This window comes from Canis aureus, chromosome 19, assembly GCF_053574225.1.
Source record: "Canis aureus isolate CA01 chromosome 19, VMU_Caureus_v.1.0, whole genome shotgun sequence".
NCBI classification, from domain to species: domain Eukaryota; kingdom Metazoa; phylum Chordata; class Mammalia; order Carnivora; family Canidae; genus Canis; species Canis aureus.
Window position 1 is genome coordinate 30670371 of NC_135629.1, and position 16298 is coordinate 30686668.

General features: G+C 41.5%; 1 long non-coding RNA gene across 1 annotated transcript in view; it reads right to left on the reverse strand.

Annotated features, from left to right (window-relative positions):
• Window positions 1–440: 440 nt before the first annotated feature.
• Window positions 441–16298, reverse strand: part of LOC144289816 (uncharacterized) — a 58185-nt gene continuing 42327 nt past the window's right edge. Inside the window, exons 2-3 of the long non-coding RNA XR_013357794.1 lie at window positions 2254–2375; window positions 441–2024 (exon numbers count right to left, since the gene is read on the reverse strand). This is a non-coding gene — a long non-coding RNA (uncharacterized LOC144289816). The remainder of the gene's footprint in view (window positions 2025–2253; window positions 2376–16298) is intronic.

A 16298-nucleotide genomic window follows, 5' to 3' on the forward strand; every position in this document is an offset into this window, starting at 1 on the left:
AGCCAGGCACCCCATTAAATTTCATAGCTCTTTTTGTAAGATTAAAAAACAATCCTCTGAATTTGTATCCTCGGAACATTTCACCATTATTCATTCAACAACACTTGTTGACTGCCTGCTTTTTTCAGACATTGTCCATAATCCTAGAAAGGTGAGGGGAACAGGAGGTCCCTGCCTTCAGTGAGCTCTCCCATGAGTGGCAGCCTAGAGTCACCCTGAGTAACAGAGAAAGATTAAAATTGTATGTGGATAATTCACAGCATGGATACAAGAAAACAAGTGATGGCACATGATGGTATTATTTCCCTTGTGAATTGTGCCCCAGTGAAGATGCCTTCCTGAGAGCTAACCTGCAGCCAATCTGTTCCCCAAGACCTGAGGAATAAATTATAGCAAAAAAGAACAAAAGTAATTTGCCTATAGCAACTGAACAGAGCAGCTTTATTTTTATTAATATTTTATTTATTTATGAGAAACACAGAGAGAGAGGCAGAGACACAGGTCTATGCAGGGAGCCCATGTGGGACTTGATCCCAGGGCTCAAGGATCACACCCTGGGCTAAAGGCAGGCGCTAAACCACTGAGCCACCCAGGGATCCCCTAGAACAGCTTTAACGGAAGCTAACAAAACCCCCAGAATAGTGGCTCCGGAAGGGGGGGGGCGCAGAACAAAAGCCAAAGCAAAAACAAACAAAAAATGAAACAAAAACCCACCAACAAGAAAAAACCCTCCAAGATTCCAGAGAGAATGGAAAGATGGAAGTGTGTGTATGGGGGTGTCTAACCCCTAATCCTGTTTGGCTCCCCAGAAGCTGAGCGCACGAAGTCTGAGACTTCTGGATACCCCCAATCTGGGGACACAGACACTCCTGAAAGGTCACCTTGCTTTTGTTGCTCTCCCGACTAAGGCACTTTGGAAAAAGCGCTGGGAAAACAGCTGAATTCCGATGTGACTGGCCGGGCTGCCTCCTGTAAGAAGTGCCAAGTCCCACGACTAGATGTGAGGAGGGAGCAACTTGGAAGTCCGACCGCATCCCTACCTGGGGCGGGGTGGGGGGGACTCCTCCAGTGGATATGGTGAAGTGGGTTCAGGTAATTTCACCATAGAGAAGAGCGCAGAGCTCAGGATGATGATGATGATGATGATGATGATGATGATGATGATGATGATGATGATGATGATTTTGGGCGCACACGCCAGCAGGTGCATCTGCTTCCCCCGCACCTGCGCTTCCAGGCCCCGCCCCCTGCACCTGCGCTTCCCTGCACCTGCGCAAGAGGGGGAGGAGCAGCGGGAGAGCGGGAGATGCTCAAGCCGGCTCCGCACCTATAGCGGGAGCACGAGCCTGCCCCTGGGATCCATCGCAGGACCCTGCCATCATGACCCGAGGCAAATCAGGAGTCCAAACGGAGTGACCCCCCCCCCAACCATGCGCCCCGCAGCCCGGGAATTGGAATGGGGGCCTACAGCAGCACGGTGAGCATCCCTGTGAACGTGCGGAGGCCTGCACTGTCCCACTGGCACCCTCGGGCCTTGAGGGGAAAGCCTTGAAAACAATAAGTGGGGGGGGGGGGGTTGGGGAGGGGGACCATCTTTTCCTCAAGAGAAGTGCTAATAACACGACAGAGTGGTGTCAACTGGAGCCAGGGCCTGCCGCGGCAGACTGTGCCCACCCCTCTTGGACCACCAGGCACTTCGTTGTGGTCATGCCAGGCCTGTGTGCCTGGAGGCAAGAGAGCAACTGGTGGCTTAGCGCTCAGCAGCACTAACTGCCCCTCCCAGCCGGGTGACCTACTTTGTGAAATAAGGCAGGTGAGCTTCATCGTGATCCTTAAGTTCTCTGAAGCTCTAAAAGGTTATATGGTGCAGTGATCTGCCTACAACCCTGTCAAAGATCACATCTACTTGCTATAGGAAATTCTGATGCTCCACAGAAGGTTCTGGAGTCACTTCTGCACTAACTTCAGGACCCGTTCGCGCCACAACTGGAGGATTAAAGCCTGGAACTTCTGAATTTGCTGACCTGTTTGAGACGAGGTGAGAGGAGAAAGCTTTTAATAAATGATGCTCCTTAATCTTTAGTGTGTTACTCAAATAACCACAAATGAACGGAATTGCAGTCTTTGGGCAGTTCAGCGAGATTCTTTGAAGGAAGCTTGGCTCCTACCAGCGGACTATCATTCTAAAGACACTCTGGGAGCAATTACACACTCAGTAACCCCTTATTAAGTAGCAATTTTATCTAACCTTACCCATTTCCTTCTGAGTGCAGAGAGAAGGGAGAAATGGATGGAAACACAAGGAGAAGCTCCATATGCCCTCTCACTTTGGCGGGTGTAGGGAGCCCACAGCTTTGGAATGTTCTGCATTGCACCTGCAGAAGGTAGAGAGGAGGAGGATTTGGGTTCACATCTACTTTACCGCCACTGACTCTTCAGGTCCAAATTCCCAATGCTGGCAGAGAAATGGAGAAGGGTGGGAGGGGAAGAACGAGGTGCAGGTGCCCTCGCCACCTCAAGTGGCCAGTGTGCATGCAGCATCAGTCCTGGTTCAGAGTTGGGGGAGGGGGGACTGTCTTAAGCTGAGGCTGGAAGCAGCCGAGAAACAGCATGAGAATCTCCTGAGGAGTTGATTGCCTATTTCTCTAGTTTCATTTTGTCTTAATTCTTGATGGTAAGCTTTTTTTTTAATCGCCTGAACAGACCTAAATTAATTTACGAGAAATTATGCTCGTGTTATAGGTGCTGAAACAAACGCATACAGAGAAGTAGGGAAATAGCATGGATCCAGAAGTAGAGGACTCCAGAATAATGCATTTAAAATATTTTTACTGGAGTCTTTCTTTCCTATGTAGTGATTCCAAGTTACCCAGTAACAAGTTTGTTTTCCTTTTTTCCCTGTCTGCCTTCTCCATTTTCCCTAGCTGGTGAGAAGAAATTAAAAATATAAATAAAGACTATCCTAGGATCCCTCCCACTCCTTTTTAATTCTGGAATCTTTGCTACTGTTACCAGTCATCATGAGATCTAGTAAATGGTATTTTTTCTTGATGATTTAGGTGTCTGGTCTTGGTAAAGACAAACTGAATTTTAATTTTTTGACCTCTCTTCAGATCACTGCTTTAAGACTCATCCAGCTCAAGAGACAATACAATGTCAGGGAGCCAGGTTACCTGTCCCTACCTGGCTGTGCTACCACTTACTGGGCAAATTTCTTAATCCCTCTGCTCCTATTTTCACTTGTTCAAAACAGGGATGATAATAGTATCTACCTCCTAGGATTATGTGGAGGTGGAATAATTTCACATGTGCAGGGAACTTAAAACCATGCTGGTGCATAGTAGGTCCTCACCAAAAATTTACTAAGGATTCATTCATTGTACCAACATTTCTTGAGGACCTGCTGGTGTAGAGAGTTGTTACAGGAATGTTTAGAGATATAGAGAGTGGAGCACCTGGGTGGCTCAGTCAGTTATGCCTCTGACTCTTGATTTCTGCTCAGGTCATTATCTGAGGATTGTGAGATCAAGCCCTGAGTAGATCTCTGCCCGGAGGGTGGAGCCTACTTAAGGTTCTCTCTTTCCCAATCTCTCTGCTCCTCCCTTCCCAATGACTAAATAAAAATACAGAGACCAAGAACCTGCTCTCAAGGAAATTTTTGAAAACTAAGCAATATCATAAGAATATTTATTTGTGCTATCAAATATCATTTTAAAAAGCAGCCTCCATAGTGTTTGGTAATTCACCTAATTATTGGAAAATATGATTGTTAATGTTCCCCTTTCAGGTTTGGATGTAGCTACTGTGAACACTGTCAAAGCAATCATTAGGTTACTTATATGTTTGCATGGTGTTTTGTCTTTTTCAAAATCTCTTCCAGGCATATTTTGATACATGTTGCCAATTCAGTGGTGTGTGCCCAAATTGATTTTTCAATGGGTGTAGACTATTCCAGGTTACCACCTATAGTCCCCTCCACTTTCTCCTTTGACTTTATTTTCTTTCAGTCTTCTTTAGAGGTCTCTGGGAGGGGGTGTTGGTGGAGGGAAGTAGTTATCAGGGCTGGCTGGGAACAAAATAATCTGACTGGCACCCAGCTCCTGATCCTGCCGCCACCTAAACCGCACAGGTGGGATCACAGGCCCCACACCGCTAAAAGCTCAGGACAGATTAGCTTTCCTAGTTGGGAGAAACACTATGGCCAAAGTTTTGCAACTCAGTGTCAAGTCCCACTTCTTGTTCATCTTGAAACTTCAATTATTATTTATTTTCATGTGACTTTGCCAGTGGTTTGAGTAGTGAGGTCCCTGTCTTTGCCCTCTGCACAAGTCCTTGTTTTGGTTAGAAGTTTAGCAGCAACCTTGTTTTCATGGTTATTCTGTCTTTCCTCCAAGCTTAGTAGGGCCTGGTCTACAGTATCTCTAACCAATTATCTGGATTCTACTCCTACTCTTGGGTTTAATCTCTGTCCTTTGCACTGGAGAATTCAGTCTTGTCTCTATGTCCCAATCAGCCCCTGTCTGGCTGATTCTACCAAATCCAAATCTGACATGAAATGAATAAAAAGAAAATAGCTGAGGCAGTTCTTATCTCATTTTTCTGGTTATCTATTGCTGTGCAGCAAATCACCTTGAAACTTAGTGACTTGGGATACGTGGGTGGCTCAGCAGTTGAGCATCTGCCTTTGGCCCAGGGTGTGATCCTGGAGACCCAGGATCAAGTCCCACCTCAGGCTCCCTGCATGGAGCCTGCTTCTTCCTCTGCCTGTGCCTCTGCCTCTCTCTGTGTGTCTCTCATGAATAAATAAGTAAAATTAAAAAAAAAAGAAAAAGAAAGAAAGAAACGCAGTGACTTGAATCAACAGTAGTAATTTCCTTACCTTTCATTCGTTCTTTGGGTCCGTAATTTGAGAAGGGCATGACTGGACAGTTCTAGCTGGGGGTGTCTCATGCAATCAGAGGTGACTGGAGCTGGAGCAGTCGTGGGCCAGCCAGCCATTTCTCTCTCTTTACATTGTCTCAGGACTCTCTCTATACAGTCCTAGCAGTGGCTAGGTTGGGCTTCCTCGCCACATGGCAATCCCGGGGCGGGGGGGTGGGGGGGGTGGGGTGGGGAGTGGGGTGGGGTGGGGGGGGGGGGAGGCAGTGGGAGTGGGTACATGGCAGCTCAGGGCTCTAGATGGAGTGTTTTGGTGAAAAGGGCAGAAATGAAAATTTGTGACCTACTCTTGCAATTAGCATTGCATCTGTCGTATTCTCTTGGTTGAAATAGTCACAGAAACCATGTCACATTCCAGGGCAGGGAATTAGACTCTTTCTCTTGGTGAGAAATATGCCATCTTTGGAAAAACAATTGACCACATCCCTTCTACCACATTCTCTTCTCTAGGTTCCCTCCAACATAACGCACTAAGCTCTTCAGTGAAGTGGATAGGCAAAAACCGAGACTCCTTCTGTGTCCTCTCTCCTGGTGAAATAATCCCTGTTTACTGTAAGGCCAGACTGCACCCTCCTGCATCCTCTGTGAGGTCTTTCCTTAGCTTTCCATAGCATTATCTCCTCTTCTGAAATATAAAATACTGAACATCAGAACAGTGCCTTATATTTGACAAGTCACAGTTCCAAATACTCCACCTTGTATCTTTATTCGTATGGTAGTGGTGTGTGGGTTTCCCCTCCTTATGAGCAGGAATCCTGTATTATATACATCTTGGTATTTCCTGCCTCCCTACTGCCACCCTAGCATGGAGTCCCAATGTCATTCTTCATGGATATCTGCTGATGAAAAAAAATAAATTAATGAATGAAAAAAAAAAAAAGACAAAACCAAGGCATAGGAGTTGTGCTGAAAGACCTCATAATTCACCAATAAGCTGGGCTTAGAAATGTCTTCCTTTAAAATTCAGCTGTCCCGTTTTTGGTGGGTGGTGGCTTAGTTACAAAGTTCTAAGTCCCCTCAAAGATAGGAGTTCACCTATCTTTACTCTGAACCTCCCCTCAGTGGACTGTCTTGTCTTCTATGCTTAGCAGACCAGTTAAAAGCAGAGTTGTTGACAGACCAGAGTGTAAGTTAAAGGTCTGGGATATATCATTAGATATATGGTTTCCTAGGAATTTAGATCTTGCAGTAGGTAGAATTTGTAACACTCTGGTCTCTAGGACCAGATGGTTGTATTTAGAGATGCCAGAAGAAATAAATATTAACTTCTACTGCAAGATTCTCTTTTGCTGGCCCTTCCCACAGCCATAGAGATGTTTCCTAGGCAAAATTTCAAAGCTTTGTGTTTACATTTGGTTCAAATCATTTCACTGGCTTGCTAGTGATAATTTCATCCTGTGGATGGAATGGGTTAATCAATGGCTATCCTTGCTGGGGGTCAGTGACCATAGGCTAATCCTCGAGGTGGGCATGGGGCTTGCTCTCTACCAAATGATTCTGGACTCTTGGCTACAGCTGATTAGACCGAGCTGATTGCTCATCTAAGACAGCAACTCAGGATGGTGCTTTGTAAGATGGCCTGGCTTTATGAGATCTTCTCTAAATAAAAATGAAACAGAAGGAACTCCATTAGCAACAAACAATTGGAAAGTAAAATTACAAAAACAATGCTATTTATGACAGCATCAGAAAAAATGAATGCTTAGGCATAAATTTGTCAACAGATGTTCCAGGGGACACCTGGGTGACTCAGTGTTTGAGCATATGCCCCCCCTCTTTTTAAAAAGATTTTATTTATTCATGAGAGAGGCAGAGACATAGACAGAGGGAGAAGTAGGCTCCCAGTGGGGAGCCCAATGTAGAACTCAATCCAGGACTCTGGGATCAGGCCCTGAGCCAAAGGCAGACACTCAACCACTGAGCCACCCAGGCATCCTGAGCATCTGCCTTTGGCTCAGGGCCAAAGAAACTCAAGCAGACTCCACGCTAAGTGTGGAGCCTCACATGGGGCTTGATCTCACAACCCTGAGATCACATCCTGAGCAGAAACTGAGAGTCAGATGCTTTAACAACTGTGCCAACCAGGTGCCCCAATCAAGATTTTTTTGACAAAGGCCATTCCAAAAACAATTCAATGGAAAAATGATAGTGTTCCCAACAAATTGTGCTGGAATGATTTGTATATCTGTATACAAGAAAATGAACCTCAATCCATACGTCACACTACAGACCCAAATTGACTCAAAATGATATGTAGATTTAAATGTAAACCCCCAAACCATAAAACTTCTGTAAGAAAAAAGGAGGAAATATTTGTGACCTTGAGTTAGGCAAATGTTTTAGAGACAACATCAAAAACACAAACCATAATAAAGTTAATAAATTGGACGTATCAAAATCAAAATTTTCTTGGTTTCCTGTGTGGCTCCGTCAGTTAAGCATGTGCCTTTGGCTCAGGTCATGATATCAGCGTCCTGGGATTGAGCCCTGTGTCTGACTCCCTGCTCAGCAGGAGTCTGCTTCTCCCTTTCCTTCTGCCCTCCCTCCCCTGTTCGTGCTCTCTCAGATAAATAAAATATTTCAAAAAAATGAAAATTTTCTGCTTTTAAAAAAATGCAATTAAGAGAATGAGAAAATAAACCACCAACTGCGAGCAAATATTTGCAAATCATAAATACTAGGAAAAATTTGTATCTAGAATATATAAAGAATTCTCAAAGCACAATAAGAAAAACAAACAATCTAATTAAAAAAGTGGGCAAAGATTTGAACAGACATTTTACCTAAGATGTATGGATGGTAAATTAAGCACATGAAAAGATGCTGGATATTATTATTCATAAAAAAAAGCACATTAAAGCCAGAAGTATATACCATCATATCTATTAGAATGGCTGAAGTTAAAAAAATGGATATACTATCAAGGGACAGCTGGAACTCTCACACACAATTGTAGGGATGTCAAATGGCACACAACTTTGGAAAAAAGTTTGGCATTTTAAACAACCTTAAATTTGTACTTACTGTAAGACCATCCATGCTACTCCTAGCTTTTTTACCCAGTCACAATGAAAATGTGTCTATACAAAAACATATATACAAATGTTCACATCAGCTTTATTCATAATAGCTAAAAACTAAAAAAATCCAAATATCCATTAACAGGTAAATGGATAAACAAATTGTGGTATATATAGTGGAATACAGCTTAGCAATAAAAAGAAATGGACTGTTGGGGCACCTGGCTGGCTCAGTCAGTTGAGCATCTGGCTCTTGATTTCTGTTCAGGCCATGATCTCAGAGTCATGAGATCAAGCCCTCTGTTGGGCTTCACACTCAGTGGGGAGTCTGCTTGAGATACTCTTCTTCTGCCCTTTCCCCACTGGTGCTTGCAGATGCTTGCTCTCTTTCTTTCTCTCTCAAATAAATAAATTTTTTAAAGGAATGGATTTTTGGTACACACAATGTCATTGATAAGTCTCAAAATCAACATGCTGAGCAAAAGAGACCAAAGAAGAGGAGTACATACAGTATGATCCCTTTTATTAAAAATTCTACAAAATATGACCTAATCTATAGTGACAGATAGCATATCAACAATTGCTGGGGATTGGGAGTGGGAATGGGAATGGGGAGGGATAGGGAGAGGATTAGAAAGGAGTTTAAGAAATTTTGGGGGTGACAAATACGTTTACTTTTTTGATCGTAGTGGATTCATCGGAGTAAACATATATCCAATCTTATACTATGAATTTTAAATATGTCAATTATAAATAACGAAGCTAAGTAAGGAAAGAAGGAGGGAAAGGAAGTAGGGAGGGAGTTGGGAGAGGGCAGAAGGGAAAAAGGAAGAAAGGAAAAAGGAAGTCGAGAAGCAAACCGGGGGTGGCTGTCATGCTTACAGCAGCCTCTAGGAGAGGACCTCTGCAGGCTCCCACTGAGGAGACCATGAGATAACCAGATGGCTAAGCACCTTGGATCCTGATGGAGCCACAATTTGCCCCCATGGGGACAGACAGTTAGATCTACTGTTCTTTCTGAGACTCCTGTCTCCCTCACTGCCACATGTATCCCCACAATCTTCTCAAATTAGTAGCAATAGCTTCCCTGCTCCTAAAGGGAGTGGAGGCCAAGTATTGAGTCAGCTTCACCACTGCCACATAAACTCAAGTTTAGTTTTTATTGAGTTGTGTTTTTTTTTTTTAAGTTATTATTTCTCCTATTCTCTCCTTAATTAAACTCTATCTTTGTCTTTCTAACTTGTGTAGCCAATTTCCAGACTCTGGTATTTATGACTCCTCATTCTGAGTTTGCAGGTCAGTCTAAATAGGGAGAGAGACAGAGAGACAGATGGAGACACACACAGAGATTGGCACCCTGTCTTCCTGTGGATGGATGTTATGTTCCTACTTCAAAGCTGGTTGTTCTCCCACTGTGTTTACTTGCTGTTGGGGAAGACCAGACTCAGAGCTCTTGGAGAGCACCAACTGCGTTTTTATTTATCTTTGTGTTTGGCAGAGAGACTGCCATAAGTAAATGCTCAACAAATGTTTATTGAATAGATATTTGAAATTGAGAAATTGTCTCAGGTCACAAGGAATGTTTCCATCCTGATTCTCCCTAGAAAGACTCTTTTTATAATGGTCAAAAAGCATTTAAAATTATTTCACTTGACATTCTTTCATTCATTCATTCATTCCACGTATATTTATTGAGCACCAACTATGTTCCAGATAGAGCTATGAACAAATACACAAAATCTCTGTCTTTATGGAGTTTACCTTCCTACTGGGGAGAGAGAAAATAAATAAGACAAATAAGTAATATATATAGTGTGTTAGATTAGTGCTGAGGAAAAAAAATAAGTTCACGTAAGTGTAATACGCTTTCCCTAGGCACAGCAGGATCCTGGGTCTGGGAAGATTTCTGAAAATCTGTTTGTTTTCATCTGTTGACTTTTTCCCCCCTCCTTGGTTTCGATATCCAGCTTGTCTCCTGGTGACAAGATGGCTGCTCGATTTACAACCTCTCTACAGAGAAGCCCTAGAGAAAAGGGAGATGTCTTCTCTAGTGGTTCCGACAGCTGTCCCAATATTGGATCTCGTTGATTTAGCTTGGATCAAATGGAAGTGGGAATCTGCTGATTATCCAGGCTCAGCCAGGTATATGCTCTGTGGCAGAGCTGAGGAAGTGAGGTCTGGTGACCCAAACCCCAGATACTGAAGGGTGGGAGTGGAAGATTTCTATCAAAAGGAAACGTGTTACCAGCAGCAAAGGGAGCATGGATGCCAGAAAGGCGGTGACAACAGATCACCGCTTTCCCAGCCCTCGCTTGGGGAAGGGAGGCTGCTGACTAAGGCTCATGAAGCATCTGTCCTGAATGAAAGGATAGAACAGCCACAGGTCAAGACCACAAGTGGCTCTTGGGTGAACCACTGCCTTGCTAGGCATTCACCTGAGTATGTCTATAGATCACCCTTCCTCATGTAGGGACCAGCCACACTAAGAGTCCTTAATCCTCAGGACCTCAGAGCAATTACATTGCCAGATAATGCTGTTTAAACTTAGGTATATCCAGGGGAAGAGATGTGGGTTATATTGTAGAGCCTTGATGTCAGAGACCCAGTGTTTATGATGGATTCCCTATTGAATCCACTCCAGGACAACTTCCAAACTGTAAAGTAACTAGTGTACAAGAGATGAGAGGGCTGAAGTCTCATAATCCCTCTAGATTTCTGTTCCAGAGGGGCAGGAGAGTACAGCGGTGAAGGGCAGGGTTTAGGGTTAGAGAGATCTAGGTTAAAAACCTAGTTCTATCACTTCTGTTGACCTTGAATAAGTTGGTTTGCCTTCATGCTTCTGTTTTCTCATCTATAAAGTGGGATGATCCTAATACCCACATCAGTTGGTTCTTGAATTAATACATATAAAGCCTTAGTTGTTGTTATGATCACCACCATGTGTCACCCTACAGTCAGGAATTGTCCACGTGGTATAATTTGGGGGTGGTAGAAAGCATGTATCCAAAAACCTCTCCCCCACAAACCTGCCTTGGAAGGTCTGGGATTTCCATGTCCTTTCAAATCTTTGTTTTAAGAAAAGGTTTGTTTTTGGTTTAAGGAGCAGTTTATGACATATTCTGGAAGTTTTAAAGTTCTAAGTATATACTTCAAGGGCCACTAGGGAAAGGGGGGTGCTGGAATTGGATAGTCCTCAGGCCTCTCACTCATGACTTTTGGCAAAGGAATTTTACTTACATCTATTTTACATACTAGCTTCCATAAGAATTTCTTTGAGGAAGAGTTCTGTGTTTGAAGAAAAAATTCGGAGATGGCTGTGTCAAAGCATCAGAGCCCCTTGCTAAAATATCATTATGCCATCTGGAAAGGGTGAGGGATTGAGGATGTTTTGTTCAAAGAAGAAAAACCACAGGAGGAATGATGATGATTCTTTATGTATCTGAAGTGTCGCCATGTGGGTTCAGAGAACCAAGAAGAGATCGATTTCAGCTTGGTAGATAGAAAGAGGAAGACATTTCTAGCAATTCAAGTTCTTCTTCCACAATTCATTTATGGGGAGCACTGGTACACTGCAGTCCCTGGAGATGTCCCAGCAAAGGTTTTAGCTGTCAGGGACAATACCAAGGGGATTCCTCAAGAGTAGAATGATGGACTGTGACTGCCAAGCTCATATCCCAACTGTGAAGTCTGTGATTCTGAATAACACAGTGAGCTATTAATATGTTACACTGTGAACTTCTTGGTAAAATTTTATCACCTATTTAGATTCCAGGAGTATGGCTTTAAAAGACTGTGCCACAAAACAGTGGCGTTTTGAACCAATTTTAGATTACAGAAACGTTTTTAAAATAGTCCAGAAAGTTTCATTATCCCTCACTCAGCTTCTTCTAATGTTAATATCTTACATAAGCACAACGCAACAATCCAAACCAGGGAATTAACACTGCTCTGACAGCATTAACTACAGTAAAGACCTTATTTGAATTCCATCCATTCATTCTTCCACCAAAGCCTTGTGTCCAACAGTGAATAACCTGTGTCTTGTTATTTACAATATATTTAATTATTTGATCCATGTTAGTAGAAACTACTTAAGGTGAGATTTTTAAAAGTTTTTTTTTTTTTTAAAGATTTATTTACTTATTCAGAGAGAGAGAGAAAAAAAGGCAGAGACACAGGCAGAGGGAGAAGCAGGCTCCATGCAGGGAGCCCGACGTGGGACTCGATCCAGGGTCTCCAGGATCACACCCCAGGCTGCAGGCGTTGCTAAACCGCTGCACCACCAGGGCTACCCTAAAAGTTTTAATTTAAATTCCAGGTAGTTAACATACAGTGTAGTATTAGTTTCAGGTGTACAATTTAGTGATTCAACACCTACATATAATACGTGGTGCTCCTCAAAAGTGCACTCCTCCATCCCCATCACTTATTTAACCCATCCCCTCTGGTAACCATCAGTTTGTTCTCTATAGTTGAGAGTCTGTTTCTTGGTTTGCCTCTTTTTTCTCCTGCTACGATGATTTGTTTTGTTTCTTAAATTCCGCAGATGAGTGAAATCATATAGTATTTGTCTTTCTCTGACTGACTTATTTCACTTAGCATAATACTCTGTGGTGCAATCCACATCATTGCAAATGGCAAGATTTTGTTCCTTTTTTTAATGGCTGAGTAATGTGTGTATAAATATGTGTGTGTGTACCACACCTTTGTTATTCATCAGTTGATGGATATTTGGGCTCTTTCCATAATTTGACTATTGTTGATAGTGCTGCTATAAATATTGGGGTGCATGTATCCCTCCAAATCAGTATTTTTGTATTCTTTGGGTAAATATGTAGTAGTGCAATTGTTGGATCATAGAGTAGTTCCACTTTTAACTTTTTGAGGAAACTCCAACTGTTTTCCAGAGTGGCTGCACCAGTTTGCATACCCACCAACAGTGTAAGAGGATTCCCCTTTCTCCACAACCCTGCTAACACCTGTTGTTTCTTGTGTGGTTAATTTTAGCCATTCTGACTAGTGTGAAGTGATATCTCATTGTAGTTTTGACTTGTATTTCCCTGGCAATGAGTGATGTTGAGCATCTTTTCATATGTCTGTTGGCCATCTGTATGTCTTCTTTGGAAGAATGTCTATCCATGTCTTCTCATTTTTTGACTGGATTATTTGTTTTCTGGGTTTTGAGTTTAAGTTCTTTATAGATTTTGGATACTAACCCTTTATCAGATATGTCATTTGCAAATATCTTCTCCTATTCTATAGGTTACCTCTTAGTTTTGTTGATTGTTTCCTTCGCTGTACAGAAGTTTTTTTTATCTTGATGAAGTCCCAATAGTTTATCTTTGCTGTTTCCCTTGCCTCAGGAGACATATCTAGAAATGTTGCTATTGGTGATGTCAGAGAGGTTAATACCTGTGTCCTCCTCTAGGATTTTAATGCTTTCCTATCTCACATTTAGGTCTTTAATCCATTTTGAATTTATTTTTGTGTATGGTGTAAAAAAGTAGTCCAGTTTCACTCTTTGTATGTTGCTATCCAGTTTTCCCGACACCATTTGTTGAAGAGACTGTCTTTTCTGCTTTGTTGAAGGTTAATTGACCTTATAATTTGCGGTTCATTTCTGGGTTCTGTTCTATTTCATTGATCAAGGTGTCTATTTTTGTGCCAGTACTATACTGTCTTGATCACTACAGCTTTGTAATATAACTTGAAGTCTGAAATTATGGTGTCTCAAGCTTTTTCAAGATTGCTTTGGCTATTTGGGTTCTTTTGAGATTCCATACATATTTTAGGATTGTTTGTTCTAGCTCTGTGAAAAATACTTTCGGCATTTTGATAGGGATCACATTAAATATATAAACTGCTTTGGGTAATATAGACATTTTAACAATATTTGTTCTTCTGACCTGTGAGCATGAAATGTCTTTCCATTTCTCTGTATCGTCATCAATTTCTTTTATCAGTGTTTTATTGCTTTCAAAGTACAGATCTTTTACCTATTTGGTTAGGTTTATTCCTAGATATCTTATGGTTTTGGTGCAATTTTAAATGGGATTGATTCCTCAACTTCTCTTTCTGCTACTTCAGTATTGATGTATAGAAATGCAGCAGATTTCTGTACGTTGATTTTGTATCCTGTGACTTTATTGAATTCATATATTAGTTCTAGCAATTTTTTGATGAAATCTTTTGGGTTCTCTATGTAGAGTATCATGTTGTCTGCAAATAGTGAAAGTTTTGCTTCTTCCTTGCCAATTTGGAGGCTTTTTATTTATTTTTGTTGTCTGATTGCTGTGGCTAAGACTTCTAGTACTATGTTAAAGAACAGTAGTGAGAGTGGACATCCCTATCTTGTTCTTTTTTTTTTTTTTTAAGAACTTTATTTCTTTATGAGAGACACAGAGAGAGAAAGGCAGAGACATAGGCAGAGGGAGAAGCAGGCTTCATGCAGGAAGCCTGATGTGGGACTCGATCCCAGGACTCCAGGATCACACTCTGGGCCAAAGGCAGAAGCTCAACTGCTGAGCCACCCAGGCGTCCCCCCATCTTGTCCTTGACCATAGAAAGGAAGCTCTGTTTTTCCCCATTAACAATGATATTGACTATGGGTTTTTCATATATGGCCTTTATTATGTTGATGTATGTTCCCTCTAACCCTACTTTGTTGAAGGTTTTCACATGAATGGATGTTGAACTTTGTTAAATGCTTTTTCTGCATCTGTTGAGGGGATCATATGGTTCTTATCCTTTTATTTATGTGGTGTATCACATGATTGACTTATGAATATTGAACCACCTTTGCAACCTAGGAATAAATCCCACTTGATCAGGGTGAATGACTCTTTTAATGTACTGTTGGATTCAACTTACTAGTATTTTATTGAGAGTTTTTGCATTCATATTCATGAGGGATATTGTTCCTTTTTAGTGGAGTCTTTATCTGGTTTTGGTATCAGGGTAATGCTGTCCTCAGAATGAATTTCGAAGTTTTCCTCCCATATCTATTTTTGGAATAGGGTGAGAAGAATAGGTATTAACTCTTCTTTAAATGTTAGATAGAATTCACATATGAAGCTGGACCTGGAAGATTTTTGATGACTGATTCAATTTTTTTAAATTTTTTTAAGATTTTATTTTATTTATTCATAGAGAGAGAGAGAGAGAGAGTGAGGCAGAGACACAGGTAGAGGGAGAAGCAGGCACCACACAGAGAGCCTGACGTGGGACTCGATCCCGGGTCTCCAGGATCACGCCCTGGGCTGCAGGCGGTGCTAAACCGCTGTGCCACCGGGGCTGCCGACTGAATCAATTTCTTTGCTGGTTATTGGTCTGCTCAAGTTTTCTATTTCTTGGTGTTTCAGTTTTGGTAGTTTATATGTTTCTAGGAATTTATCCATTTCTTCCAGATTGTCCAATTTGTTGGCATATAGTTTTTCATAATATTCTCTTATCATTTTCCTATGGTGTTGAGTGTTATTTCCCTCTCTTATTTGTGATTTTATTTATTTGGGTCCTTCCTCTTTTCTTTTGATAATTATGGCTAGGGGTTTATCAATTTTATTAATTTTTTCATAGAACCGACATCTGGTTTCATTGATCTCTTCTATTGGTTTTTTTAGTTTCTATGTCATTTATTTCCACTCTAATCTTTATTATTTCCCTTCTTCTGTTGGCTTCAGGTTTCATTCGTTGTTCTTTTTCTAGTTCCTTTGGACGTGAGGTTAGGTGGTTTATTTGAGAATTTTTCTTGCTTCTTAAGGTAGGCCTCTATTGCCACATACTTCCCTCTTAACACCGCTTTTGCTGTGTCTGAAAGGTTTTGGGCCACTGTGTTTTCATTTTCATGTGTTTCCATGTATTTTTTATTTCTTCCTTGATTTCCTGGTTGGCCCATTCATTGTTTAGTATTTGTGGTCTTTCCACACTTTTTCTTGTAATTAACTTCAAGTTTCATAGCATTGCAGTCAGAAAATAAGCATGGTATAATCACAATCTTTTTCTATTTGTTGAGGCCTGTTTTGTGACCTAGTATGTGATCTATTCTGGATAATGTCCCATGTACACTTGAAAACAATGTGTATTTTGCTGCTTTAGAATGCAGTCTTCTGTATATATCTATTAAGTTCATCTGGTCCCGTGTGTCATTCAAAGCCATTGTTTCCTTATTGGTTTTCTGCTTCATTATATGTCCATTGATATAAGTGAGGTGTTAAAATCCCCTACTATTATTGTATTATTACCACTTAGTTCCTTTATGTTTGTTACTAATTGTTTTATACATTTGAGTGCTCCCATGTCAGGGACATAAATATTTACAATTGTTAGATCTTCTTGGTGGAT